This window comes from Ictidomys tridecemlineatus, chromosome 5 (assembly GCF_052094955.1).
Source record: "Ictidomys tridecemlineatus isolate mIctTri1 chromosome 5, mIctTri1.hap1, whole genome shotgun sequence".
NCBI classification, from domain to species: Eukaryota; Metazoa; Chordata; class Mammalia; order Rodentia; family Sciuridae; genus Ictidomys; species Ictidomys tridecemlineatus.
Genome location: NC_135481.1, coordinates 82936615 through 82951561, shown reverse-complemented (window position 1 = coordinate 82951561; position 14947 = coordinate 82936615). Strand labels below are relative to the sequence as shown.

The following is a 14947-nucleotide window of genomic DNA, read 5'->3' as shown; positions in this document are numbered from 1 at the left end:
TCCTCACTCATAACATAGGATCCCCTTCTCTGGAGTGTTCTGAAGATTTGAGATACAATATAAATAGCATGTTTTCCATTGTCAAATGACAGCTGGAATTAATAGGCACTTATCTTAACTCCTCATTGCCAACTTGTCAACTCAGTTGGTATCACTGTCTGGTACACAAAAGGCACTTATCAGATATTTGTTGTAGGAATTGAGAATTTTATACATTTTCTATTTATTTTATACTCATTACTATAAAATTTGCAGTATTTGTATAAATAATGTTATACTGCATCTTCTTGGCTTTCTGTACAGATTAATTTCCCCACCAATAAACAAAGCATTCTCAGAAGTAGAACTGTTGGTATTTATTGGCATGTGTAAAAATTTTAAATCCAGTACTCATTTAACTTGCTACTCGATATCCTGCTTTAATTTATTGTTCAAACACAACTGATGCAATGATTTTAGGTTCCAACCCGCACACATTTGCATAACTGAAAATAGTAGATTATGTGTAAGATTATGTCAGTTTCGAGGACTGACATTTGTTGGGAGCTGCCACATGGGAACTGAGTACCACTTAGCTTTGAGCAATGAGAGTGTGTTGATGTGGCAAGCCAGCCATGGGCTGTGTGTGTGTGTGTGTGTGTGTGTGTGTGTGTGTGTGTGTGTGTGAACTATGAGCATTGAGGGCATAGGGTGGACTGGGCGAACAATGTAAGTGACTTTTCAATTGCTCTGCCTATGATCCCCACACAGCACATGAGATGGGCATGGCCTTCCTAGATGTCAGTCAACCTGCTGACAGCAAGACATCGGGAATCTAGACTCAGCCCCCTGAAACCTGACCCCTTGCCTCATTTGAATGGCTTCCCTCCAACACTTGTTCCTCCCTCTCTTTCTTGCCTGCCCTGCCCCCCTTGTGGGAGCTGTGGCTGAGGAGCGGTCACTGAACCCAAAGATAAGGTAATTTCTGTGTCTGTGTTTTTATTTAGTCCCCAAATTCACTTGGAGTGACCCTGATTGGTTTAATTGTGTGCCGCAACACACATTCAGTGTTGGAGGCTGGGGATGTAGCTCTGTTGTAGAGAGCTTGCATATAACATGCACAAGACCTTAGGTTTGATCCCCAGTACTATCAAAAAAATCAGGGACTAGAATTGTGGCTCAGAGGTAGAGCCACATTTAGCATGCGTGAGGCACTGGGCTTGATCCTCTGCACCACATTAAAAAAAAAGATATTGTGTCCACCTATCACTTAAAAATAAATACTAAAAAAAAAAAAATCAGTGATGATTGGTAGAATGGTATTATCCAAACAATGGAATTCTAGTGTATTCATGGAACTAGGGTTTTTCTACCCTTAAAGAGATTAATAGGAGTTCCTTTAAAAAGGCATTCTTAAATAAGTTTGAGGAGCACTATATATTAAAATATTTTAGTCGTTTCTTAGAGAATCATCATGTGTTGTAGTAGACTACTTTTTTAAAAAAATTCTTGTAGTTGTAGATGAACAGCATGCCTTTATCTTGTTTATTTTTATGTGGTGCTGAGGATCCAACCCAGTACCTCGCAAGCACGACGCCGCTAAGCTACAACCTAGCCCTGTAGTAAACCACTTTTTAATGTTGTCTTTCTCAAACTCATTTGACAATGGAATATATGTAAATGTTAAGAAAGTGTGTGTGGGTGTGTGTGTGTGTGTGTGTGTGCGCACACACACACATTTTAAGAAGACAAAGTCCCACTATGTTACCCAGACTTTCCCCACACTCCTGGGCTCAAGTAATTCTCCTGCCTCAGCCTCCTGAATACCTGGGACTATGGCATGTCACCAGTAAAATATGTCCATATGCACCAGTAAATTATGTAGATTTTAAAGGAATGCACATGAATGTCTTTTAGAACTACTATTCCTGGGAGCAGACTTTGGGAAATGCAGCTCTGGAAGCTGGTTATTAATGATCCACTCCAGTCATGCCAGGTTGTTCAAAGTTAACAGAAGTACCATGGACAATGGGGTATATATGTGGCAAGCTTATGTCACAAACTCACGGGTTGGGCACAGGTTCCACTCTGTCAATTTCAATGTGGTCTGAAGCCTGATATGTAACTGATACTCTACTCCAACAAAAGATTCGCAAGCGCTTTGTGATTTAACTTTCCACTTTTTGTTCTATTAAGCATTATTTGTCAATGTACTGCTGAGCTTGCTGTAATCTGTGACAGCTTTCAGCACTAAATTTCCAATGAGAACTTTTGGCCATGAGCAGAATTCCCTCAGTAGGCAGGCTATCACTATAAATATTCAGTTGAAGAAATACTTAAGCATAGAGGCATAGATCTTGACCCACAATGGCAAATAAGTCAGGCAGATCATTTCATCTCGAATAAAGTGGTTAAATTTAGGGCTGGTAGCTTTTAAGCAGGAATACTTAGCAAAGGCAGATATGCCATATTTATCTTCACACAAGAAGTGGCTGAAAATATGTATATACCAGACTAGAACACTTAATATCCTCTCTAAATCCTTATTCTCTGATCACATCAAGAAGTACAGTGTTTCACATCGTGTATAATCTTTATGATTTTGTTTGTTCCAAAGTTGCTGTCATACTTTATAAGCAAGCCTCTTAATCTTGTTGGATTGTATTTTCCTCCAATGGAGCATAAGTGTTTTGTGTTAAGATGGTCTCTAACATCTCCTCTAGTTTTATAACTCAAATATTCTATTGTTACTCTTTTAAAAATCTCTTCAATGAGAATAGAGTAGCTATCATTCTGAAGAAATAGAAATCAAGACAAGAATAGTCAAGTGATTTGTTCATGTTTGGAACAAGATTCCAGAAACTAGATTTTAAAGCCAGGATGTCTGAATCCTTGTTGGATAACTTTTCCATGTTATCCTAATACATGTATTAAAAATTGTATAAAGTATACTAAGCTGATGACACTTTGTAAGGTCTCTCTTTTATATGGATATAGTTATACATTTATTTTAAAATACTGACATCAGTTTGAATATGTAATTTTTTTTTTTTTTTTGTACCAGGGATTGAACCCAGGGACACTTAACCACTGAGCCATATCCCTAGCCTTTAAAAAAATTTTTTTTTAGTTGTTGATGGACCTTTATTTTATTCATTTATCTATCTGTGGTGTTGAGAATGGAACCCAGTACCTCACATGTGCTAGGTAAGCACTCCACCACTGAGCCACAATCCCAGCCCTCCCCAGGCCTTTTTTAATTTTTATTTTGAGACAGGGTCTCACTAAGTTGCTGAAGTTGGCTTTGAATTTGTAATCCTCCTGCCTCAGCCTCCCAAACTGCTGGGATTACAGGCATGAATATGTAATATTTTTAAAAACTTCAGGAAACAAAAACAATCCTGTTATCTCTATGTGACAATTATTTTCATTTATTTGAATTATTTCAACAATTACATGTGTACACACAAGTAATATGAATGTGGCATATCAACTTTGTATTCATAGTTATTTCATTACCATATAAATATCAGTTTCTGGGTATAATGTTGCTCACAAGGGCCTGAGGGAAGGGAAAGTTATTATGATAATCAATACACCTGGGGGAAACACCAGTTATCTCCAACATGTGAGTAAATAATTGGCAAAGAGTAAAGAGCACTTAAAGTGATTCTATGTCTGCTCTGTTTCCCCTTTCCCCTCATATCTGGCTTAAAAATCTCATGATTAGAACTAAATCCTGGGCTGGGGATGTGGCTCAAGCGGTAGCACGCTCGCCTGGTATGCGTGCGGCCCGGGTTCGATCCTCAGCACCACATACCAACAAAAGATGTTGTGTCCGCCGAGAACTAAAAAATAAATATTAAAAAAAAGAGAGATGTCTTTAAAAAAAAAAAAAAGAACTAAATCCTCTGGTTTTCATAAGAAAGTCAAGGACGAGACTTCAAGAAGCCAATGTTAAATTCCTGTGACCTGAGATGGAAAGAAGACCCTGGAGATCTCCTTTGGCTTACAATTTAATACAATTCTCACCTTGAAAGACAAGGAGGATGTGACCCTGAAAGGGTGAGCAGCAAGACAGGAATGTTCCAGCCAAGATGGGGAGGATCAGCCAGCAATACACCTGCTGCGGCCAGGGAGAACAGTCTTTGGATAATGGGATCTGGAGCAGTCTTTAAGAAGGGGGAAGGAGGTGTCTGCAGGGAATCAATAAAAGTAGGGCGGAAAGGAATTACAAGAGTCCTTGGTCTGCTTGTCAGTTTTTCCCTGCCACAAAGTCCCTGATGGAAACCACAGGACATACCATCCTATGCCAAATTAATCACAAAGTTAATCTATCAAGGTGAAGGAACAAAATTTAATGACATTAGCAGGCACAGTCAAAACCCAAGGAATAGAATAGGTCAAGCAGAGCTAGAACTGAGGAGGAAGGTTATGCTATTTAAATACTATATAAACCCTTAATTTTAAAAGCAAGTTCTTTAGGCAAGTTACCTTTAGACAGGTAACTAAGTTTGTGTTTTCATATAGGGATGCTTCATTCTTTACAAGTAGCACATAAGGTATTCCCCAAAGAAACTGTATTCACCAGCAAGAGATTTATTTGAATATGATGATCCACTTAAAAACCAAATACATTGGAATAATACACAAGACAACACTGACTCAATTTGCTATAAAATTCATAATTAGAATTATTCATCTAGCTCAAAAAATTGAACTAGGCAAAACTACATAGTTGATAAATAGTATTCATGCTGAATCGTCCATTTGAAGACAAACTATATTCAGTAGCATAAAAAAAGCCTAAGGTGATTCTTATCAGTTGTTGTGTTTATGAATATAGATCTATTAACTTCTTTGGGTCACATTATTCTTGAAGCAGATTCTAGTAAAAAATTAGTTTAGTTTATACATCAAACTTTTTCTTCAGCTACAAACTTAGAGGAGAGAACCCTATCTAGATGCAACTATTTAACTGACCAGTAGGAACAATAGCTAGAAATTAAATTACCCACATAATATGATTAAGGTAATCAGTGGAGTCTGAGTCATAGATCAGGAAGAAAAAGAAAAATGCTAATAATTTGGAATAGAATTATATACTCTTGAACTCAATTTGCCAACCTACGAGGATTGACAGACCAGAGCACAAATCCATTTATAGACCATATTTGCTCATCTTAATAATATTTTATTGACTTATACTTTTTCTCCTTTTGTTTGCTTCCTTTCTGTATACTCTATGAAACCAAAATCAAGAAAACATTCTCTTATTTATAATAAAATGATAATTTTTTAAAAAAGTAAAATATATAACTCTGTCATCCTAACTGAATTACATTAAATGTGTGTAATTATGAACAGACTATAAGGGAATAAATAAAAATGAAATAATTATATTTGAACAATGAGATTCATAAGCTTTTAAAATCTTTCCAATGCTTGTAACTGTTACATTGCTTTTACAAAGATAAAAACATTTTTAAAAGTTTTCTCTTTGCAATTTCTTGGTATCTTTTTTTTTCTTCTTTTTACTCCTTGGGAGAGGTACTTAACACATAGTAGGTGCTCAACATAAACTTGTTGCATAAATATAAAATATAAAAGGTGGCAACTAAAATTAGTGGCAGTTTGGCTTATTTTTAAAGGACTCTGATGGTAAGTTAAGGATAAAACAAGTCAGAATTTATTCATCTACCTGCCCAGAGTCCACTAACTGACTATCCCTGCTTCCATAAGCTAGTGGTAGAGATTTATTAGTAGGATAATGTATTGACTACTGTTACATTTTTGACTATGTAAAGAGGAGTTATAAATAAAACAGGTTTTTGGACATGGTATCTAAAGCACAAAAAAACTAAGGAAAAAGTATATGTCAGACATTATCAAAATTAAAAACATTGTGATTCAAAGGATATATCAAGATAATGAAACAACCCATAAAATTTGAGAAAATATTTACATATCATTTATCTGATAAGAGTATCTAGGGACTAGGGTTGTGGCTCAGTGGTGGAGCACTATCACAGGTGAGGCCCTGGGTTCGGGATCCTCAGCATCAGAGATAAATAAATAAATAAATAAATAAATAAAGTAAAGGTATTGTATTCACCCGAAACTAAAAAATAAATATTTTTTTAAAAAAATTTCCAGAATATAGAAAGAACTCTTATAACAATAAAAAGACAAATATCCCAATTAAAAATTGGCAAGCATTTGAATAAACCTATTCCAAGAATATATAACTGAGCAATGAGTACATGAAAATGTGCTCAACACTGTTAGTCATTAATGAAAGGCATAGCAAAACAACAAGAAGATATCATTTCACAAACAGTAGGTTAAGGATAATTTTTGGGGAGTGCTGGGAATGGAACCCAGGGGCTTGGGAATGCTAAGCACATACTCTATCATTGAGCTACACCCTCACACTAAAGTTATTCAAATAAATTATTTTGTTAGTTGTAGATGGATACAATACCTTTATTTAATTTATTTATATGTATGTTGTACTGAGGATTGAACCCAGTGCCTCATACATGCTAGGCAAGTACTCTATCACAAAGCTACAACCCCAGCCCAGAAAATAATTTTTAAAAATGTAAAATAATAGGTATTGGTAAGGATGTAAGGAATTGGAATTCTCATACACTATTAGTGGGAATGTAAAGTGATATAGCTGCTTTGGAAAAGAGTTTGGCAGTTTCTCAAAAAGTTAAATATAGAGTTAACATTTTGGTATGTGCCCCAAAGAAATTAAAACATATATCCACATAAAAACTTGCACTCAAATGTTCATGGAATTTAGCAGGGCATAGTGGCATGCACCTGGAATCCCAGCAGCTTGGGAGGCTGAGGCAGGAGGATCAAACAAAGCCAGCCTCAGCAATTTAATGCAGCCCTAAGCAACTCAGTGAGACCTTGTCTCTAAATAAAATATAAAAAAGGGCTGGGGATGTGGCTCAATGGTTAAGCACCCCTGGGTTCAACCCCCATTACTGATAAAATAAGATAAAAGCAGATTGTTTTCTAACTCCACATCATGTACAATCACAAGAATGGGAAGTTATCCTCCATGTATGTATAATATATGAAAATACATTCTTAAATACATAATTAAAAAGAACAAGTAAACAATTAAAACAAAGCAAAAAGTTCATAGCAGCACTATTCCAAAATAAGTGGAAACAATGCAACTATCTATTGACCAATGAATGGGTGAACAAATGTGGTATATCCATATAATGGAATATTTATTTAATTACAAAAAAAGAATATAACTCTGACGCATGCTACAACATGGATGAACCTTGAAAACATTATGTTAAGTGAAAGAAGCCAGACATAAAAGGCCAAGTATTATATGATTCCACTTATATGGAATGTCCAGAATAGTCAAATCAATAGAGATCAAAAGTACAATGAGGTTGCAGGGGCTTGAGGTAGAGATAAAATGAGGTACAACTTTAACGGGTACAGTGTTTCATCTTTTCTTTTTTTTGAACCCAGGTCCACTTAACCTCTGAGACACATCCCTGGCCCCTTTTATTTGTTTATTTATTTTTTTTAAAAAAACTTTTAGTTGTCAATGGACCTTTATTTTACTTATATGCAGTGCTGAGAATTGAGCCCAGTGCCTCACAATGCTACGTGAGCGCTCTACACTGAGCCACAATCCCAGCCCATGGCCCTTTTTATTTTGAGACAGGATTTTGCTAAATTGCATAGGGCCTGGCTAAATTGTGTAGGGTCTGGCTAAATTGCTAGGGCTGGCCTTGAACTTGCTGTCCTCCTGTCTAAGCCTCCAGTGCCACTGGGATTCCAAGGCATGCACCACCACACCCAGCTTCAGGGTTTCTTTTTATATGATGAAATGTTCTGGAATTAGTGCTGATGCACAATCTAACTGTAATATTGCACAAAACAACAATATTGCTCAATCTTGTGAATAGATGAAAACCCATTGAATTATATAAAGTGGTGAATTTTATGGCTTGGAAGGCCAATAGGAAAAAAAATAAGATAGATAATAGATAAACTGGAATAGTGGGATAAACTGCAACTGAATGTATGTTGGTCCTAGATTAGGCACTCAATGTACTTCTAATTCGGGAAAATAATCAGAAAAATGCAGAAGATACCCAAATGTTTCCTCCAGAAGAAAAAATTTTAGCCTGAAGTCTAAAACTTTAAAGGGAAGGCTATACTAGTGCTACATATGTCTTCCAGATCCTCTTCATTTTGCCTTTTCTAAACAACATGAAATCAAAAGTAAGGGTCTCGTTTGATTTATATTACCATCATTTACTTTTTTTCTCCTAAACAATATTCAGCCTAAAATTAGCATTATATCTCTATTCATATTTACTCTATTTCTCATCTCCCTGAGACTTTATATATATTATTTTTATTTTTGAACCAGGGGTTAAACCTACAGGCACTTTCCAATGAGCTACATCCCCAGTCCTTCTTATTTTTCATTCTGAGACAGGGTCTCACTAAATTGCTGAGACTGGCTTTGAACTTGTGATCCTCCTGCCTCAATCTCCTGAGTTGCTGGTTCTACAAGAATGTGTCACCGCACCCAGCTAATTTTGGGTACTTTTTAATGCCCTGTTTCTCTCATGATATAAGTCCTTGAAGTCACTTTTTCTTTTCTTTCTCACAAATAACTTGCTGATTCTTCTACTAATCTCATGTCTTCTTCTGAAATACCATTCTACTGTTAATAAACTTTCCTATACTGCTAACTTCTTGTTATGCTCAAATTCGGGACCCCCAAAAGATCACCAGAGACCAAGATCAATGTAAACAGAAAAGAGGTGTTTATTGCGAGCTAGCTCGGTCCTTCATGTGCACACAGCAACTGGTGACACTGAGAGGCCCCAAGCCTAGGGTTTGCAGCAGTATTATACATTCTTTGGAGAAGGCAGGGACCCCCACATACATCATAGCATCTCTTAGCAAATCATTACACACCGAGGGGAAAATCAAACAACAACTCTAAAACATGATTAGCACATTCACTGGCAGGAACAAGTTGGGTAGGGGTGATTGGTTTAAGCCAAAAGGGGTGTTCGTGCTGAACTACATGGTTTCCCAACATGTTATCAACCATCATAAACTACTGGGAGGGTCATCTGGCATCCCAGGTATTTCCCTGTCTCATGCTGATTGGTGGCTGCTAGGGGATTGGTATGGGTCCCCACCTAGCCTGACTGAGTCAGGGACACCTGGCGCAGCAGATCTCTCCTGTTATTTGTAGATAAACCACTTAGCAGGGTAGGAATGTGCCTAGGAGTGCTCTGTGGGTCATGACATAGGTCATGTCCCTTCCTTGGACAGGCTTTGCTCTGAGGTAGAGGCTGGTTTTTCATTTACTCTCACAATCCTTTCATCTCTTTGCCATAAGGGAAACCTGACTTGCTCTGACCATACAGATCCCTTTGGGTGAAGGTGATGCCTAATTTGAGACAGGAAATGGAGATGACAGTTCCCTGTCTCAGTATCAGGGTTTTCAGACCATGATTCTCCTTTGCTCCTCCAGAGAAGTTCACATCTTCTTGAAACATTACTCTGTCTTCATCCTCAGCTCTCTCTCTTTCATATCACAGTTTAACTAAGTGCTTAAAGATTTGAGCACAGGGTTATAGGTATTTCTCTCTATTTTGATTTATCTTTATTGTCCAAATGGAGTAGTTTTCCAGCAGCATGGCTGTTGAATTCCTTGACATTCTCTATTACAACTACACATTCCCACAGCCTCACCCTAGATCTTATCAATTAAAATAGCTCTAACCCAAAGACCTCATACTGTGACCAGTCTTCAATCTTTTGACTTCTCCCACTCTTACTCTCTCTAAACTTTTCCCTTCTGACTTGTTAAAAGCAGTAGTCTTCTTGATTTCTCTTTAGTCTGTTAGCTCCTAGCTGATTCTATTCCTTTTCCAGATTGGTTTATGAGATCAGTTGTTTCAACTACTTTCTTACTAGAATTCACACTTCCTTCCACTCTGTGACCTCAGTGCATTGTGTCTCTTCTGCCAGTCCCTGAATGTGGATCAACACAACCATCTGCTTTTCCAATCTGCTCTTGGACTGTCAAGAAAATTGCATAACTGTGCTTTCCAATTTACTGCATTATTTATGACTCAGACTCAGCTAGTTGGCTGACATACCCATAGTCCGTTCGTACTGGCTCTGTCAAATATTCCCTACTTTCCTCAAGCCACTACTCCACACTATCTTCCTCCTTCTCAGATGATTCTTTTGTTTTACAACAAAAGTAGAGGGCATGATGTCTGAAGTCCATCAGAGCTCCTGTTTCATCCTAAACTCACCCATCTTTTCCTTTCATCTCAGGGGACACCCACAGTTTTCCAAAATCATCCCTTCATCTATGATTATTTTGTTTGTTTTTGTCTTTGGTTTTGTGATATTGGGGATTGAATCCAGCGACACTCTACAACTGAGCTATATCCCCAGCTCTCTTTAATTTTTTTTTTTTTTTAGTTAGAGATTCAGTGCAATTCCTTTTAATCTCCCAATGACATTCTTCATAAAACTATAAAAAGCAATCATGAAATTCATTTGAAAAAATAGGAGAGCCAAAATAGCCCAAGCAATTCTTAACAAAATGAGTTAATCAGTAGGCATCACAATACTAGACCTTAAACTATACTACAGAGACATAGTAAAAAAAGAAAAAAAAGTACCAAAAGACATAGAGACCAATCCATACTAGACAAAGGTGAAAAAAACATAAATTGGAGAAAAGAAAGTCTCTTCAACAATTGGTGCTGGGAAAACTGGAAATCCATATGTAGAAAGATGAAATTAAACTTCTATATCTCACTGTGCTCAAAAATCAACTGAAAGGATCGGTGGCCGCAGGACCGCTCCCGGGGCCACATGGCTGAGGGGAACACAGGGAGCGACCAGAGGCAGAATGAGGAAATTGAAGCAATGGCAGCCATTTATGGCGAGGAATGGTGTGTCATTGATGATTGTGCCAAAATATTTTGTATTAGAATTAGCGATGATATAGATGACCCCAAATGGACACTTTGCTTGCAGGTCATGCTACCAAACGAATATCCAGGTACAGCTCCACCTAGTTATCAACTGAATGCTCCTTGGCTTAAAGGGCAAGAACGTGTGGATTTATCAAACAGCCTTGAAGAAATATATATACAGAATATTGGTGAAAGTATTCTTTACCTCCGATTGATCACGGCATTCCTATTACTGACCGAAGAAGTACTTTTCAGGCCCACTTGGCTCCTGTAGTTTGTCCTTCTTGCAGGACTGTGAGGATGATGGGGAAACAGCAGCTGGCGGGCGTCTTCTCCATCTCATGGAGATTTTGAATGTGAGGAATGTCATGGTGGTAGTATCACGCTGGTATGGAGGGATTCTGCTAGGACCAGATCGCTTCAAACATATCAACAATTGTGTCAGAAACATACTGGTGGAGAAGAACTATACAAGTTCACCTGAGGAATCCTCCTCTCTGGACTTCAGGGTCTCAATATGTAAACAGCAAGCACCAAGAGAAGTCTCGGATGGATGCCTCTCCTGACTCCATTTGCCTCCTGTGGATGCACCCACCATGCCCTCTGCTCCTGCATTACTGTGCCTTCTGGTTCCTAGGCTGTGCTCACTCTCTTTAATTTTTATTTTGAGACAGGGTCTTGCTAAATTTCTCAGGCTGGTCTTATAATCCTCCTGCCTCAGACTCCCAAGTCCCTGGGACTTCAAAGCCTGTACCACGATGCCTCACTATCTATTGTTTTGATATGGGATTTTGCTCCATAAATTATTGCCTCTTCTTTCTTAAACTTCTCTATTTCCTCTTCCTCTAAACATATGCTTGGATTTTTCTGCATCTTAAAAAAAGTCCCTTAATATTGTCTTCCTAAAAAAGCTAACAATTCTCCATTTTCTTCCCTTCATTCCTAATATCCTGAAAGAATTGTCTACAGTTACTAACTTTAAAAGTCACATTTAATTCTCAAGATATTTGGCTTAGTTTGGGGTGCATGTATGTATTCTCAACAACTCTGGAGGCTGATGTAGGAGGATCACAAGTTCCAGACCAGCCTAGGAAACTTAGCAAGACCTTGTCTCAAAATAAAGAAAAAATTAAAAGGGCTGGGAATGTAGCTAGTGTTATAGTATCCTTGTATTCAAGAAGATATTTGGCTTATGTAATTTTAAGGAACCTGCACTCAATAATATTCATAGTGATCACTTAACTGTCAATTTCAAAGCCTTTTTTTCCCTTCCCAGGTGTTGCGTTTGAACCCAGGACCTTGTGTTTGCTAGGCAAGTAAGTGCTCTACCAAACTATGCCTCCCCAGCCAGGCCTTTTTATTGTACTTTGTTATTTGATCTCTTTTTTGGTTTTAACATCATTCACCACAACATATGTCAATGGAAGTTCTCCCTTCTTTTGGATTCCAGGACATCATTTTCTTCTAATTTTCTCCTTTCTTCACATCCCTTGTCATCCTCTTGATGGTGTCTTTTAATCTTTTCTTAACTTTTCACCTTCTTACTGTATCTTAATTGACATCTTTTATACACTTTGTTTCCACTTTGGTGACTTTTAAAAAAGTGTACAGTCCAATAGTGGTAAATAGATCCACATTTTGTGAAAAAGATCTCCAGAACTTTTTCATCTTGCCAAATTGAAACTCTACAACCATTAAATAACAATTACTATTTTCCTCTACACCTAGGTCTTGGTAACTATCATTCTACTTTTTCAATGAATTTGACTGCTTTAGATATTTCATGTAGTGGGACACATGGTATTTGCCTTTTTGTGACTGGCTTTTTTCACTTAGCATAATGTCCTCAAGGTTCATCCATGTTGTAGTGTGTAACAGGATTTTCTTCCTTTATACGTATGAATAATATTCCATTGTATGTATATACCACACATTGTTTATCCATTCATTCTTCAATGGACACTTGAGATGCTTCTACCTGGTTATTGTGAATAGTGTTGTTATGTGCACATGCTTTTTTTTTTTTTTAATATATAAACTGGTCTCACTATGTTGCCTAGGCTGGTCTTGGTCAGGATTCTTCTGCCTTAGTCCCTGAGTGACTGCAATTACAGGCATGAGCCAGTTGAAATAATGTTACTATGAACATGAGGGCATAAATATCTCTTTAAGACTCAGATTTTAATTTTTTTTTTTTACTATATACCCAGAAATGAGATTGCTGCATCATTTAATAGTTTTAATTATTCAATTTTAGAGGAACTGCCATATTATTAACCTTAGTGACTTTACCACATATGGGCAGTTAATTCTCAAATCTACATTTCTTGACCCAATCTCACTGACTTCTAAAATATATAAAGGTATGAGCCCCCAAAGGAAGGGAATATGTCTTATTTTTTATCTTCTATTTTTCCAAGTGCTTCCTATACAGTACATTCTGTATAAATTCTTATTGAAAAGAGTATGCCTTTTGAATTCTGAGTATATCTCCCAAAGGATGCTAGAAGAGCCAAAGTGTATATATTTTTCTTATTGATTATCATGTAAATAAGGTTGAATCACTGTTGTAAGCTTCTTAACCATAAGCACTGAAATCTAATTACCTGTTTGCTTTTAATGCCTACCAGTGCTTTGTACAGACTAGGTAATAAGAATCTGATTAAGATAGGTAATAATATCAAATATTTATCAAATTGAGGATAAAAGACTAGTTTTGAAACACTTGCATGATTTCTCTTTCTTGTCTCCAAACAAAATATCAGAAAAAAGGGAGGAAGAAAATATAGGAATTAATATGGTATTACTATTGTCTTACATGTGTTTTAAGATAAACACAAATATATGATAAACTCCATTCTGATCATATCACAGTAAGTTAGAATATGGCAATAAAAGTTTTAGGAAAGTTAGTAAATTGCAAATTTATATAACACTGTGGGAGAAAAATTTTAAACCTTGGTGGAAAATATGGATATTCATTATTTATGAGCTTATGGCAAGAGCACTGAGTAGCATCTTAAACAATATTCTGAAATTATCTTAAAACTAAAATTAGGCATGTATTTATAATGTGGAAAAGAAAGCTATCTACTACCAAGGTGACTAAGGGCACAAAATTTACATATTTGCTTAAAGACTATAGATATTTTCTTTTTCCCTAATAAACAGCTTTGAAATTTGCAGTAACCCCTGCCAGCTCAGAACCCTGAGAAAATAAGTCTTCTTTGTAGGAAGAAGAAGAAGAAGAAAAGGATATTATTAACAATGGAAAAAGAATGTGGAGTAGCAAAGACTCAAAGTGAGCCCGGAGGACTATGAACACCAAATCACCAAGGAAACATGGAACTGTGAAATGGCAAAATGTGATGTGAAATGCCTGGAGCTCATTCTGTTGGTCAGCTTTTTTAAAAACCAAAGGAAAACACGTGGGTTATCAGAAGTATGTTGTTATTTTAGGTAGGCAAATAGTATGAATTATTCACATACTAATTGAATTAAAAGAAACAATAGCATTTTAAATAAATATAAACCTAAACTTTTAGTTCATTTGATTAAAGTTTAATCAACTCCTTCTAATTATAAAAGATTCAGTTTTTACAGTCCCACAAAATGGTAGAGCTGAAAAGGGATCTTGGAATTTATCAACTACCATTACTTCCCTTTTATGATGTGGCCTAGAAAGCTGAGACTCCAGAGATAACAGACCTCTTAGATCTTCAGAGATAGCACCACTAATAAAACCAATTCTCACATGCTAGTCTGTGTAGGAATCACTGATGGGAAAAGTGTCTGTTAACTTTGGGGGTGGGGGATATGGCTCAGTGTAGAGTACCTGCCTATGTGGAGGCTTGGGTTCTATCCCTAGCACTGCAAAAAAAAAAAAAAAAAAAAAAAAACCCAAAAACAAAACAAAACAAACAAACAAACAAACAAAAAAAAACCCAACC

The 14947-nt window shown here is 36.8% G+C and overlaps 1 pseudogene; it reads left to right on the top strand.

Annotated features, from left to right (window-relative positions):
• The first annotated feature begins 10867 nt into the window (after nt 1–10867).
• LOC101955477 (protein IMPACT pseudogene) lies at nt 10868–11563 on the top strand (annotated as a pseudogene).
• Nucleotides 11564–14947: the final 3384 nt, after the last annotated feature.